The 12,882-nt window shown below is 35.0% G+C and overlaps 1 long non-coding RNA gene across 1 annotated transcript in view; it reads right to left on the bottom strand.

Moving 5' to 3' along the window:
- Positions 1-1,421: 1,421 nt before the first annotated feature.
- LOC140682054 (uncharacterized) overlaps positions 1,422-12,882 on the bottom strand; it is a 28,644-nt gene continuing 17,183 nt past the window's right edge. The window contains exon 3 of the long non-coding RNA XR_012053313.1: positions 1,422-12,262. This is a non-coding gene — a long non-coding RNA (uncharacterized lncRNA). The remainder of the gene's footprint in view (positions 12,263-12,882) is intronic.

The following is a 12,882-nucleotide window of genomic DNA, read 5'->3' as shown; positions in this document are numbered from 1 at the left end:
CAAGAAGGTCATGTATTATTAAGAACTGGGAAAAGAATTATTTGATTAATCCTGTTAGAAGAAAATTCCAGTAGGTATTACTTACCCAACATTTACTTTGTCAGAAGTCGCCCTTGCTTTTAATTGTGAAATGAGATTCTATTGAAAGAAATCTATATATGTTTATTTCTAGAGTGCATGAAACATCTTACTTGGAAAATACTCTTTTGTGGATAATCAGTGGATAGCTGACTTAGTGTGAAAGTTTGTTGAGCACGATAAATATGCTTTAAATGTCCTGAAATTCTTTTTAAGGTTGACCTTTTTCTTCAAAGGAATGCTCAGAAGCTGTTCCCACTGTATACATGGCATCAAGAGAGATAAAGAATTTGATGTTCTTCTGGTCTTCAGTGGGTTCCCGCTGGATTATTTTGTAAATTAATTAAATGACTGTAGACATTAAAGTGTAACTTCTTCAGTAATCTTCCTTCTGTTCTTCTGAGGCAGTGAGAGGTTGATCACATGCAAATCTCTTCAGACAAGTTTATAAGAAGACAAACCCATATTTGGAGGATATCTTGAATGTATTGAACAGAATTTATCTTCAGATTTTTAATGTTCTACAGGATGAATATATGCTCTGAATCTATGCTTCTCTGTTAATGTATGGCTTTTTGCATGAGTCTTTCTCAAAAACCTTGTTTGTGTGTTGGGCATACTTGATGCCTGGGTTGTGACTGCTCTCTTCTTTGCAGTACAGCCAAATATGTTGGGATATAACCCAGGAAAATCATGGTTTTGGAGGCTTTGAAGTATTCAGGGATTGTAGGCAGACTTTGGGCCGTCATGGGAGGGATGCAGCTGGGAGTGTGCTCTCAGTACCTGGGTGAATGAGCAGGAGATTGGAGGAGGGCAACATCCCACCAAGGCAGAGCTGGAAATGGAGGAAAACAGGAAATGGCAACAATCCAAGTGACAATTGTCTATCTGTGCCTGTTATTGGGGGATTTGTAGGTAGAAGGTTTGACTCAAAAGAATAGCATCAAATAGGACCCTTAATGACTATGGAGTCATGACAGACTTTGGTCTGTTCAGGGTGGAGGGAAATGTGGAGTCTCTGAGGATGAAGCCTCACAGATGACGGGTCTTCAGATTTGTGAAGGAATTTCTTGTAGGAATTTCTGCTGTGATGTTTTTGAGGCAGATAAACTACATTGTGTGTTCAACAAGAGGGAATGCTTTTCATAATAACACTGAATCTGAAGGATACAAAGCAAGAATATAGGTATTGGAAGAAGTTCTATCCCTGGGGAAAACAGTTTTGTGGGTTTTGATTGATTTTTTTTTTCTTCTGTGTGAGGTTTGTTTTCTGTTTGGTTTTTTTGTTTGTTTGTTTTGTTGTTGTTGGGTGGCTTTTTTTCCTTCTTTTTTTTTTTTCCCAGTTTGTTTTTCTTTTAATGCAACAAAAAAACAAAGCCCAAAACAAAAAGGATGTGTTCTTAGGGAGAAAACATAAAATATATATGCATCTATATATTGAAAATTTTTAAATTCACAGCAAAAGGGTAATAATTTGTTCTATTCTCTCAGAAAAATATGTTTCCCAGACAGTGGACAGGGTCTAGGGGCAGATAAATAGCTGAAGAACTAGGCTTTAAAAGTAATCTGTGACACGCAGTGACTTTAATTTAAGGCCATAATGCCAAGTAAAGTATATTCCATTAATTTTTTGGAGGCCACTGTAATGAACTCTGATAGACATTAGATATATATTATTGTTCCTGGCAATGAGTAATTATGCTAAAGCATTTCATATTCCTTTATTTCAAGTTCTGCAAAAGACTTGTATATCAACCTATAAAACTACAGGTCTAAAAATAAGGGCAAAAGCTATCAATGACATTTTAAAGCCTTCATTCAATGTGGTGCACTTCCATGTTCACACATACGTATATATGTTCAGTTTCCATCCTTCTGTAAAAAAATTGCCCTATTTAGCATTTTTATTGAACATTGAAACAAAGGAAAGCTTCCAGTGTTTATGCACTGCTGCCTTGGAATCTATTTTCATATATCTAGTTCTGTTCAATGTTTACATTAGTTTTGAAAAGTAATTTCAAATATATTTCCATTTGAAAATAAAAGCAAGCTCAACTGTTATTGTCAAAGAATAAAAATATTAGCCTATATTTCTTCCAGCTCAGCTGCAAGTACACCGAATCCATCTACACTTAAAAATTTAACTTGTCTCCTGCAATTTACTCCCTTATATCTTGAATGTTTCCATGCAATTAAAGAATCGTAGAACTTTATTTCTTTTGAAAAAGAGTTTTAAAAATATTTATTTCCCAAAATGATTGATGTTTCTGACTAGAATTAAGACAGGGAGGAGAAATAATGACCTCTATCTTGTGAACATTTGTGAACATGTGCAAACTGATATCTCCTTTTGGATGAATCAGATTTATATTCCTCCTAGGTTTGGGGGTTTTGTGCATTTGGATTGAGTTTGATTCTTGTTTTTTCTTTCTTTCAAAAAAATTAAAATTTTATTCAGTTCTTATCTGTTCATAAAGCATAATTATTTTGAAAGGGTTTGTCAAGGAGCTAGCCTTCACTGTAAGTTTTTAGATATCTCCAAACATTGTGGAATTATTTTGTCACACTGCAAATGAGCAGGCTGCAGCAACTTAAAAACATCAGAAGTTAACACATACTTTTTCAGAGAAAAAATCTTATGCTTGAATTTAAGAAATGAAAATTAAGGTCTTCAAAATTCTGTATTCAAAACAAAATGGAACAGTAGAGGCAGAACACAGGGTGCAAGGGTGAATGCAAAGCATTGTGCAAGGGACTGTTGCAAAGGGTGGATATACAAGAAGATTGGAGTATAATTAAAGGCTGGCATGAGCATTTTGGTAGGAGGATGTTGGAAATAATTTCAAACCCATTACAGAAACAGTAGCGGATGCAAAAGCTTTGTTACTGGCTGGGAAGCAGCAGTGAACTCCTGAAGATTTGAAGTTGATGTGGGTGTATAAAAAATTGGTTGAATAATACTAACTCAATTATGGCTACTGTGAATTTCACTTTGCGACAGCATAAAAAAAAAAAAGACCTGGGGAGAAAGAAAGGGGAAGGAGTAAGTGCAAAGTGGCTTGAAACAATAGCAAACCTTAGTATATTGTAAATATTTAATGCATGAATTGATTGAGTGTGGTTGTTTTCTATATATTATAATTAACGATACTGAAAAAAAGGGCTGATTAATTTCTGCACAGGGAGTCATGTTCTTGGGTGTGAGGTAAGCTGAACCTTAACTGTCTTTGTGATGCATTTGTGCTGAGTTTTGCAGGCTGCTCCAGGTCTTCTCTCTAAGCCTTTCCCTCAGCTGGATACATCTGAAGCCTTTAGGTGTGGTCCTTGGTATTGATGGAATTCATCACAGGCCCTCAGGTGAAATTAGCACAAGAATGCACCAGAAATCTTAATTTCAGAGAGGTTTTCACTGTCTGTTGAAGGGCAAACCCCCCAGTTTAGCTATTGCCTAAAGCTTGAAATCTGGAGGGAAAATAGTTTTGTGTCTGTTTTGACAGATATTGCTGTGCCAGCAAAAAGATACTAAATCTGTTCCCCTGTCTATGGGGAGAGAAGAGCTTTTTCTGTGGGAAGTCTAGATATTGTGAAACTTGTTTCAGTCTCCTAGTGTTCCACAGACCTACTTGAATGGATTCTTTATCCTTTGTGTTTCTATTTCTTCCATTTGAACAAGAGACACCATCTTTTTCTTACTACCAGAGGAGAACAAAGATACCTGTGTGTTATGGGATGGCAGATGCATGAGGAACATCCAATGGCATGAAGTCATAGTATATTTTTTTAATGCATTTTGCAGCCTATCTGCTCTAGAGATTTTCCTGCAATAACAGATAGAGATATAACAGTGTCACGTAGCTGCTTTCTCACTTTCCACACCCCCTGTCCCTGAGGACAAAAGGGAAAAAAGAAATTAAAACCTATGGGTTGAGATAAGAAGAGTTTTAATAATTGAAAGAAATAACAGCATTTATAATAATAGCAATGATAAAAAGAATTTTAATGAAAAGGAGAAACAGAACAATAAAGTCTGTGAAAGAGAAGTGCTGCACAGTAGAGTTGCTCACCACGCACTGACCAATGCCCCGATAGTCCTGGATTGACCCCTCCTGGCCAACTTTCCCAGTTTATATACTGAGCATGAAATTTTATGGTATGGAATATTCCTTTGGCCAGTTCCAGTCTGATGCCCTGCCTCTGTTCCCTCCCAGCTCCTTGTGGATCTCCTCACTGCCAGGAAGCTGAAAAGTCCTTGGCGAGCACTCCTTAGCAATAGCTACATCAGCCTGTTATCAATATTGTTCTAATACCAAATGCAAACCAGCTACTAGGAACAAAAAGATACCATTGTACCAGCTACTAGGAACAAAAATATCTCTACCCCAGATGAAACCAAATAAACCAGATACCAGCACTTTGTCCTAAAGCCCATTAGCAGGGCAAGAGCAGTTTTCAGGAGTAATTATGCCTGCTTGTCCCTCGTTACAGAAATATTGAAAGGTTGGGTTTTTTTTTCAGTTGTTCCAGTCTTTAAGTAGAAATCAAAACAAACCCCATCTACTCAATGACACTGCTTCCAGTTGTATTGCCATCAACATTGGCATCCTCATTACTAGTGCGGAATTCAGTTTGTGGGTATAGATTTTTTTCCTGCTTTAAGTTACAGGAACATTGCTATTGATATCAATAGTTTTTGTTCTGCCTCTGGTTTAGCACTTATAAGCTTAACATGTTGTATATTGTCTAAGGAAGAAACAAATGGAATTATAACAGAAGACTTAAATAAGAAACAAAGATTATGAAGCACAGCCTATAAGAACAAAAATGTTGAGCTGTTTTACTGGACTGAATGTTTTGTCTATTTCTGAAGGAGAATTTGCTACTACGGGCAATAGTTTACAGTAAAAGCAATGCTTCTGACTGCATTATTGCTCTCTAGAACTATTTTTTCTGGGTTTGAGTAGTGACTAGAGCTATATCCATAAAAGGGAGAAATTATTCTCTGTGGTAATAATCCAGCCTATCCTACTCTCCAGATGCCTTGAAACATGAGAATTTCCAGTATTTGGCCATTGCCTAGCAGCAGTTAGTATCATTTCTATCCTTTTCAGTTGGCTAGTCCTTTCTGTGTAGAAAGAAAAAGCTTTTCTGACTGTGACAGAAATTTTCACAAACATATTTTAAGGCTTCTATGTAGTTCTGGTCCTCACTGGAAATGATGAGCAAATGGAAAGTGTAAGGCATGTGAGGAGTTGGTGTTATACATTTCAGAGGGGAACTATGATTTTGCTGCAGTGAGATATGTAAACATGTGTATAACAGTGAAAACTTGACTTGTCCTTTTGATATCTTTAAATTGCAGTTGTGGCTCTTGTCCTACTCATTTTATGAGCTTTCAGCATACTTTGAAGACTGCTTCTTTTATGAAGTTTTATTTTAGTTCTCTATGAATGTCACTTGGAGGAGGAGTAAAGATATTTCAAGAGCCTCTTGTATTTTTCTGCTGTAAAATTAAGCATATAAGATGCTTATAAATATGAAATCAACTATCAAGTGCATAGACTCAGCAAATGTCAACCGCTTGTACTGATCACTTTAAAAATAACTAGAATTTTGCCTTGGTATTAATTACTATAATAATTCTGTTAACAGGAAGTATTTACCCATATTACAGTAGCTAAAGAACAGAGGAAAATTCAGGAGTTCTGTGCAAGGTGAAAGAGGGAGAAATTCTGGGGTTGTTTGAAATATTGACATTGAATACTGAAAACAGCCTTGGCCCTTTGGTGCTCATAGTATATGCCCTAAGGTTCTTGCTTAGCTCCTAGCTATGTTGTTATCATTTCTCTTAGTTTTAAATATTCCACATTCTTATGTAGCATGCTGCTACATATTTAGTTTTGTTTTTCAGAAAGTGGAGAGCACATTTATTTAAACAACAACTATTTGAAAAGGTCCAGTGATGTTGTCAGTCATAATTTTCAATATCTGGTACAGCTTTGCTGCAAGTAACATTATTACATGTAAGAACATATTTTCACAGTTACATGGAATGGTTTGGGTTAGAAGGGGCCTCAAGGATCATCTAGTTCCAGCCCTCTGCAATAGGCAGGTTTGCTACCTAATAGATCAGTTTGTTTAAAGCCCCATCCCACCTGGCCTTGAACATTTCCACAGATGAGGCATCCACAACTTCTCTAGAAAACCTATTCCACTGCCTCACGACTCTCATAGTAAAGAATTACTTTCTCACATAATTTCAATCTCTGCTCTTTCAGTCTATGGAAATGTCTTTGGCTTTAAATTCAAATGTTTTTTCTTGCTAGAAAGCTGAAGAAAATGTCAATGAAGAAAAAGCTGTTTAGGTTTTATGTAGAAAAATAGTTCTGATGGTAGCTTTCTGCAAAAGTTCTATTTCAATGTTTTCATTATATCACATGAAATCATGTAGCTTAATATTACCATGAATGAAAACTTTAAGAAACTTCATTTTATACACTCTGTTTGATTTATTTGATTGCTCTCATATTTGATTGGCATGTTTTTCAATATAAGTGGAAAACTTAATGAATAATCATATTCTATGATACAAGAACTACTGCCCCAAACGAATGGGAGTAGAGGAAAAACATCTTTGTAAATGCTTTAACACACTGCCAGGAGGAAAGACTGCATTGTGCCTGACCCTTTTGACTAAAGACTCACAGTCTGAGCAAGGATCATCAGAGAAAACATATTATTCCATTATTTTCTTTTAAGGAAGGTTATTATAACATGAATTTGTCTTTTCATATGCATTTAAAATGCAACATCATGTTCCCCAGTGGTTGAAATTTGAAGATGAATTACAGACAAGTGCTATTTTGATATATTTTATTTCACTTAGAACAATATGTAGTTCACATATTGAGTATTTTATTTCAATGGATGCTCATGGACAATTCTCACCAGTGCCAAGGGGTAAGTAAGAAACATCAAATAATATATATTCCTTCTATAATAGAATTTTAAAATATCAGTGTGAAACAACTCTGTTTGTGTCTTGATGCAAATGTTCCTCTCTCTAGTCTATGTTTGCATAGCCTTTCTAGTGCTGACACGAGGTAGAATTGATCAACTCATATACAATCATTTCCAGTCCAGTGAAACTTGGTGACAGTTTTCCACTGAGATTTAAGCACTTTTCTCCCTTCACATTGCAGGTCGTGTTGTGAGCACATGTGAAAGAAGCAGCGATGCCAAAGATGGGGCAGTGTGCCCTGCTCAGTGGGTGCTGCAGGTGAATTCCTCCCAGGGCACAGGGGCTGCCTGCAGTCACCCAAGCAGCACACACCCATAGGGAGCTGCTCGCTTTCCAGCTGCTTGCCAGAATTTCTGCTAGCTTCTTGCATCAATTAGATGACCTCATAAAATTAATGAGCCATGTTTTTACAACCTTCTCCCAGACAAGGCCATAGTAATTGCTGCATTTTATATGACTGAGTGTTTAAACCATCAGCGTGATAAAAAATCATACAAATCCGGTGTAAATACTTCAAGTTGCTCAAAGTAATTACTAATCTCAAAAAAAGCATCAAATATGCAGTGTTAGCTGATAAATGAAAAATGAATAATTCATTCAGCATAAAAGAGAATGAAAGAGAGGTATTAACATTTTACCCACAATTACTCTTTGACAAGCTATTACTGAACTTCTAGATTTTTAATTTTACCACGTTTATTCAAAAACTTGCAGCAATAGAGATGTAATGATTAACATGTAATGATTTTGTAGGACCATTGTAGATGTGCCTTTTTCTATGAGTTTCTCAGATTATAAATTTATAAAGAATTTTTGTACTATTTGTTTTCAATCATTCACACTAGTAGTAGTTGGAGGAAGTTAGTTGGGCTGTAAACTAAAACATACATATTTACTATTTACTATCACATACATATTTACGCATACATACATACAATATTTATTGAACTACTGAATTTTTCTTATCTCAGATTTCTACAACCTTTCTGCCTTGTAAAGCTCCTCGCTTTTGAAATAAGCATTTTAGTTTATATTTCTAAAAACTATTTAACAAGGTTGAAAAGATCTAGATGTCATTCCTCAAATAATGTGTCACTTTTTGTAGCTCACTTCACAGTAAATCATGACCCCCTAGAATTACCCATGATATAATAAGATGATTATGTACGCTAAGCAACCATGAATATTTATCTGTCCATAACCCAAAGCTGCTAACACCCAGATTTCAAGATTCATGCATTAATCCTCAAAAAATAAAAAAAAATCCCTAAAGGATTCAAATTAGATAAAATTGCCTCATAACAACAAATTGTAGGTTCTTTGTATCTTCCTACTGGTTTTTAATCTTTAGCTTTAAAATCCTTCTTTATTATCAAAAGGAATAAAAAAAAATCTAAAATTCTTATATTGCCATATAAGCTCAGGGGACTGAACTTTAAAGAAAAATACAAATTATAAAGAGTATTGTAGTAAATCCTCTGGAAGCTACAACGCATTGCATGTTTTGTACATTTAAGGTCTCAAACTATTTTCCCTTTCATATTTGTTCCTCACTTATTGGTGCTTTTTAAATATTATGTTTAACATCATGTGTCCCTTAGGTAGGCATTCATTGAAAAGCACATTCATGTTTATTTTGAGTTCTCTTAAATATATACATTCAAAATCATAACTTTAAGATTTTAAAAAGTTTAAAAAATTTTAAAAATTTTTAAAAATTTAAAAAATTATCTGCTAGGCAGGAAAATTCATTCCACAATTCTCCCTGAATTCGTGGATTTTCAGGTTATTTTAAATTGGAAGATATGGTTGGAATCTTTATGACATAGGAAAATTCCCCTCATTCTTTGTACAAAAATAAAACGTCAGCTTTCACCTGCCTGAAGAATAATTGTCTTATTTCTCTGCCTCTCCCCTCAGGCAGCTGATAGAATGCATGAGGTGATTAAAGACACAAAAAGAGTTCATTAGGACTAGAAATGCTGAACTTTTTTTTTTTTTTAACATCTAGGCTAATATATGGGAAGAGAAAAGAAAAACTATAGGAAGGAACTGAGGTAAGATACATAATTTCTTTGATCGTTTTTATTCTAGGAACAAATGCAAGTACTTCTGAGATCAGCTTGGAGATAGCAGGAGACCCCATACTGAAAAATATGTCATTTACTGAAAAATCTCTTCCAATGGGAAAAAAAAAGATCCAAAAGAAGGCACCCAGTTATCATCTTCTTCAACCTAGCTTCTTTTAAAATAAAATTAGAAAGCAACATGAGGCCTTTATCCTTTATGGTCTCTATCTGACCTTTGCTGTAACTTTTAAACATTTAGGAAAACATTTCTGGTTTTGTTTCGGTTGGGTTTTTTGATGCTTGAAACTTTGATTTTATTTAAATATTTCTTTCAGGAAAGGACATGAGCATCAAGCAGAAGCTGACTGCCTAAAGATTAAATAGAACACTGTTGGGATTATCCAAATTTGTTGGCTATTCTGCTGATTATTGCTGGGAAAAAAATAAAAAAGCAATGAGGTAAGGTCTTGCTAAGGAAAAATGTTGTGTACTTTATTTTCAGAATCAGAACTTCCACAGAAAATGAGAAAGCCAATACATTATTGTACAGCCCTCTTACTGATGTAACTTAATGTCTTTTTTGTGTCTGAAGAACTGAAAACTTTAAAGGATTTCAAAGTCTTCAAAGCAGAAACCAGCCTTTGGGTGTTACTGGGATTCTAAATACCAGTAATAGAAAAGAAGTATTTGAAACAAATAAAGAGCTTTGTCAGCACTTCCATTTCATTCCAAAATTGCAAACTTACACAAGGTTAATAAACAGAGATTTTCCTGCTAGAATAATAGGAGAAGATATTTCAGTGATATGAGCTCTATAAAGTTTTCTAAGCACAGTGTAGAAAAAGCTGCATTGGTTTGGACAACAGCAAGACATGTAAGACATATACTTTATTTGTGTTCATGATATTGAATATTATTGTATATAAATTGATATTGTAATATCAAAATACTGTTTGCTTATCTCTAAAAGCATTGTAAACTTTTCAGATAAAAATTTCAGTTTTAATATACTTAGCTGATGAAGGAATACAGTAGTCAGAGATTACACAGGAACACAGACATCAGCACACTTTCAGAGGCACTGACAGGTTCAAAAACCTCAGGCAAAACCAGATAGCATTTCACAGCACCATTGCTCTTCAGAATGATATTTGTTGCTCAAATCCAGTTTGTGTTTCTCATCAGTTCTATCTACACCAGTGCTTTATCTTCTGAGTGGGCTTTGTGACCTGAAGCTTGTTGAAACAAGTCGAATCTTCCATTAAAATCTGCTTTTTAGGCACTGGCAGAGATGGATTAAAAATTATTAAAGAATGCTTCCATACCTTTTCCCACTGATAACGGAGCCAGTGCAGAAGTGATTTACAGACCAACAGTTGGGATTAACTATCTCTCAATATCATTGGTAAGTCCACAAGGTGCTATTGATGCTATTTAGACCAAATCCATGCCATGTGACTACAGAATGGAATAAATAAGCACTTAGGAACAAAAGTTGAATTAATGACAGCCTGTGTATCCCAAAATCTGATAAATTGTAGCTTGCTGCTGGCAGCAGGAACTATTCAAACAAATATTTCTGCATTATGACAATTTCTTAAGGCTTCTATAGAATTCACGCATAATAGGAGAACTGCCTACAGGGAAGATTATTAGGAAACTTAGAAAAAGATTTTCATTTTGTGATTTGAGCAATGTCTGTAATTATCAACATAGCCTATCATTTACTAAATGGTTAGTTGCATGTGTGAGACCTTTATTTTGTACTGCAATTACAGTATATAGAAACAATATACTTGTCACGGGTGATTGCACATAAGTAGGTGGTTAAATGTCATTAAAGCTGTTTTGGAAAATATCTATTTCTGAATAAATATTTTCAGTTTTCCTTTTAGCAAACATTGTTGAATGACCCTTAAAAACAGATGCCAAATAAGAAACTTCTCTGTAACAGCAATATTAGTTTAAAGCATGTCTTGCTAAGCCCGTTAGAAGCACTGTGGATGAGATTTGAAACTTGGCCAAGGATGAAACTCATTACAACTACATTTTATATCATCTCTTCAAAAGCTGCTTTGTGCTCACTTAATTTTTTTTTTTTATTGCCCTCATATTTTCTTTTAGCTAGTTTGAATTTTGAAGGGCCTGTTTTTTTTACATTAATTGCTTTTTGTCAGGAAAGCACTACAAATATTGTTCTAAAATGAATGTGGACAATCACCGGACTTTAACTGCAGACTTATCAACTCTATATTTTGATGTAGCAAGAACACCAAGATTGTCTTTTAGAACTCAGTAAGAAAGACCTGGAAATCTGAAATGAAGCTTTGATTTGATTGGGATCTTTAATTACCAGAAAATTATGCAAGTAGGCTAAATCTAAAAAAAAAGAGAGCATTTAATTGTGGCCACTCTTAACCAATACCTGCCGATCCCATTTGTTGCAATCAAGCAAGAAAAGATATGACAATTGATAGATGATACCATTGATCAGAGTAACTTATGTAAATTAATGTACTTGATATAAATATGTTTTATCCACATATGTAATATTTAGCTGGTTTGTGTATTTTTCTATTGTGTTAGAGATAACATATAATTTTCTCTTATTTTACTATTTTATCCTTTTTACTGATGGAGGATTTTAATGGAGGGAATTCATGGTCTGTCCCTGTTTTCTTTTGTCCTGGGTGTCCTTTATATGTGGCATGGGAAACGGAAAAGCCACTACCAGGTTTATGCCTGGAATTTTTTATCAGCTGAAAGGGCAGACTGGTTCTGTGCTGGACAGCTGTGACTAGGGTATAAATATTCAAAATATTTCATGTTGTCTCAGTTGTGATAAGTGACCAGGGTAAAATGATGGACCCCATCAGTCCTTTTACTCAATGAGCTAATAATGAGGAGGTTTCTCTTTCTCAAATGAAGATTTATTTTCTTGATCTAGTGTAATACCCCAGGTTTAGCTGTAGACCATGTCTGATACCCTTCCCCACATGATTCATGAAATGTTCCAACAGTGATCAGTGGTACATGGGAAAATGGATCATTGGTGCAAGTCAAATAGCCAAATCCAGATTTCTGTTTCCTGAGTGATCTGCAAGAGGAAATAAAATTCAGTAAGACAGTAAATGTGGTTTACTAAGAATGCAGATTAAACAAATATACAACAATACCAGGAAAAATCCAAGTTTATCCCGTGGATTTTTTTTTTCCTGTAGAAAGTATTTTTATTTAAATGTGTCTATCTCCAGCACTGAATTTCACTCCAATTCAGCCAGCCATTCACCAGGAGTGTCAGCTCCAGTATTTCCTGACAGACTGTGAAGCACAGGGAAGGTTCCTTCTCCTACTCAGCTATCGACATCTATCCACAAAAGTACAGATGTGTGCATTTCTGAATCCATATATCTGTGCATGTGGATATGTGAATGCATAAAAATGGTGAAAGTGGATATATCTATATAATGGAAAATAGCAGTTGTCTATAAAATGAACAGCTGTTCTCACCTTCCCTGCATGTCAGAACGCAATGCTGAGAGATAATTACACAAGGAGCACATCAAGAACTTTGTAAATATTCAGTGTACATAAATGTCACTTTTATTCAAGCTTTGTGTTTGGTAGGCATAATCTGTGACAGAAAATACCACTTGTTTTATTTTTAAATTATGTTCATACATTTCCTAAAAGAACAATCTGGAAGAGTTCGACAGA

The sequence above is a fragment of the Taeniopygia guttata genome, chromosome 1, assembly GCF_048771995.1.
Source record: "Taeniopygia guttata chromosome 1, bTaeGut7.mat, whole genome shotgun sequence".
In the NCBI taxonomy this organism is placed as follows: domain Eukaryota; kingdom Metazoa; phylum Chordata; class Aves; order Passeriformes; family Estrildidae; genus Taeniopygia; species Taeniopygia guttata.
The sequence above is the reverse complement of the archived record's forward strand: the minus strand, read 5'-3'. Positions and strand labels throughout refer to the sequence as shown.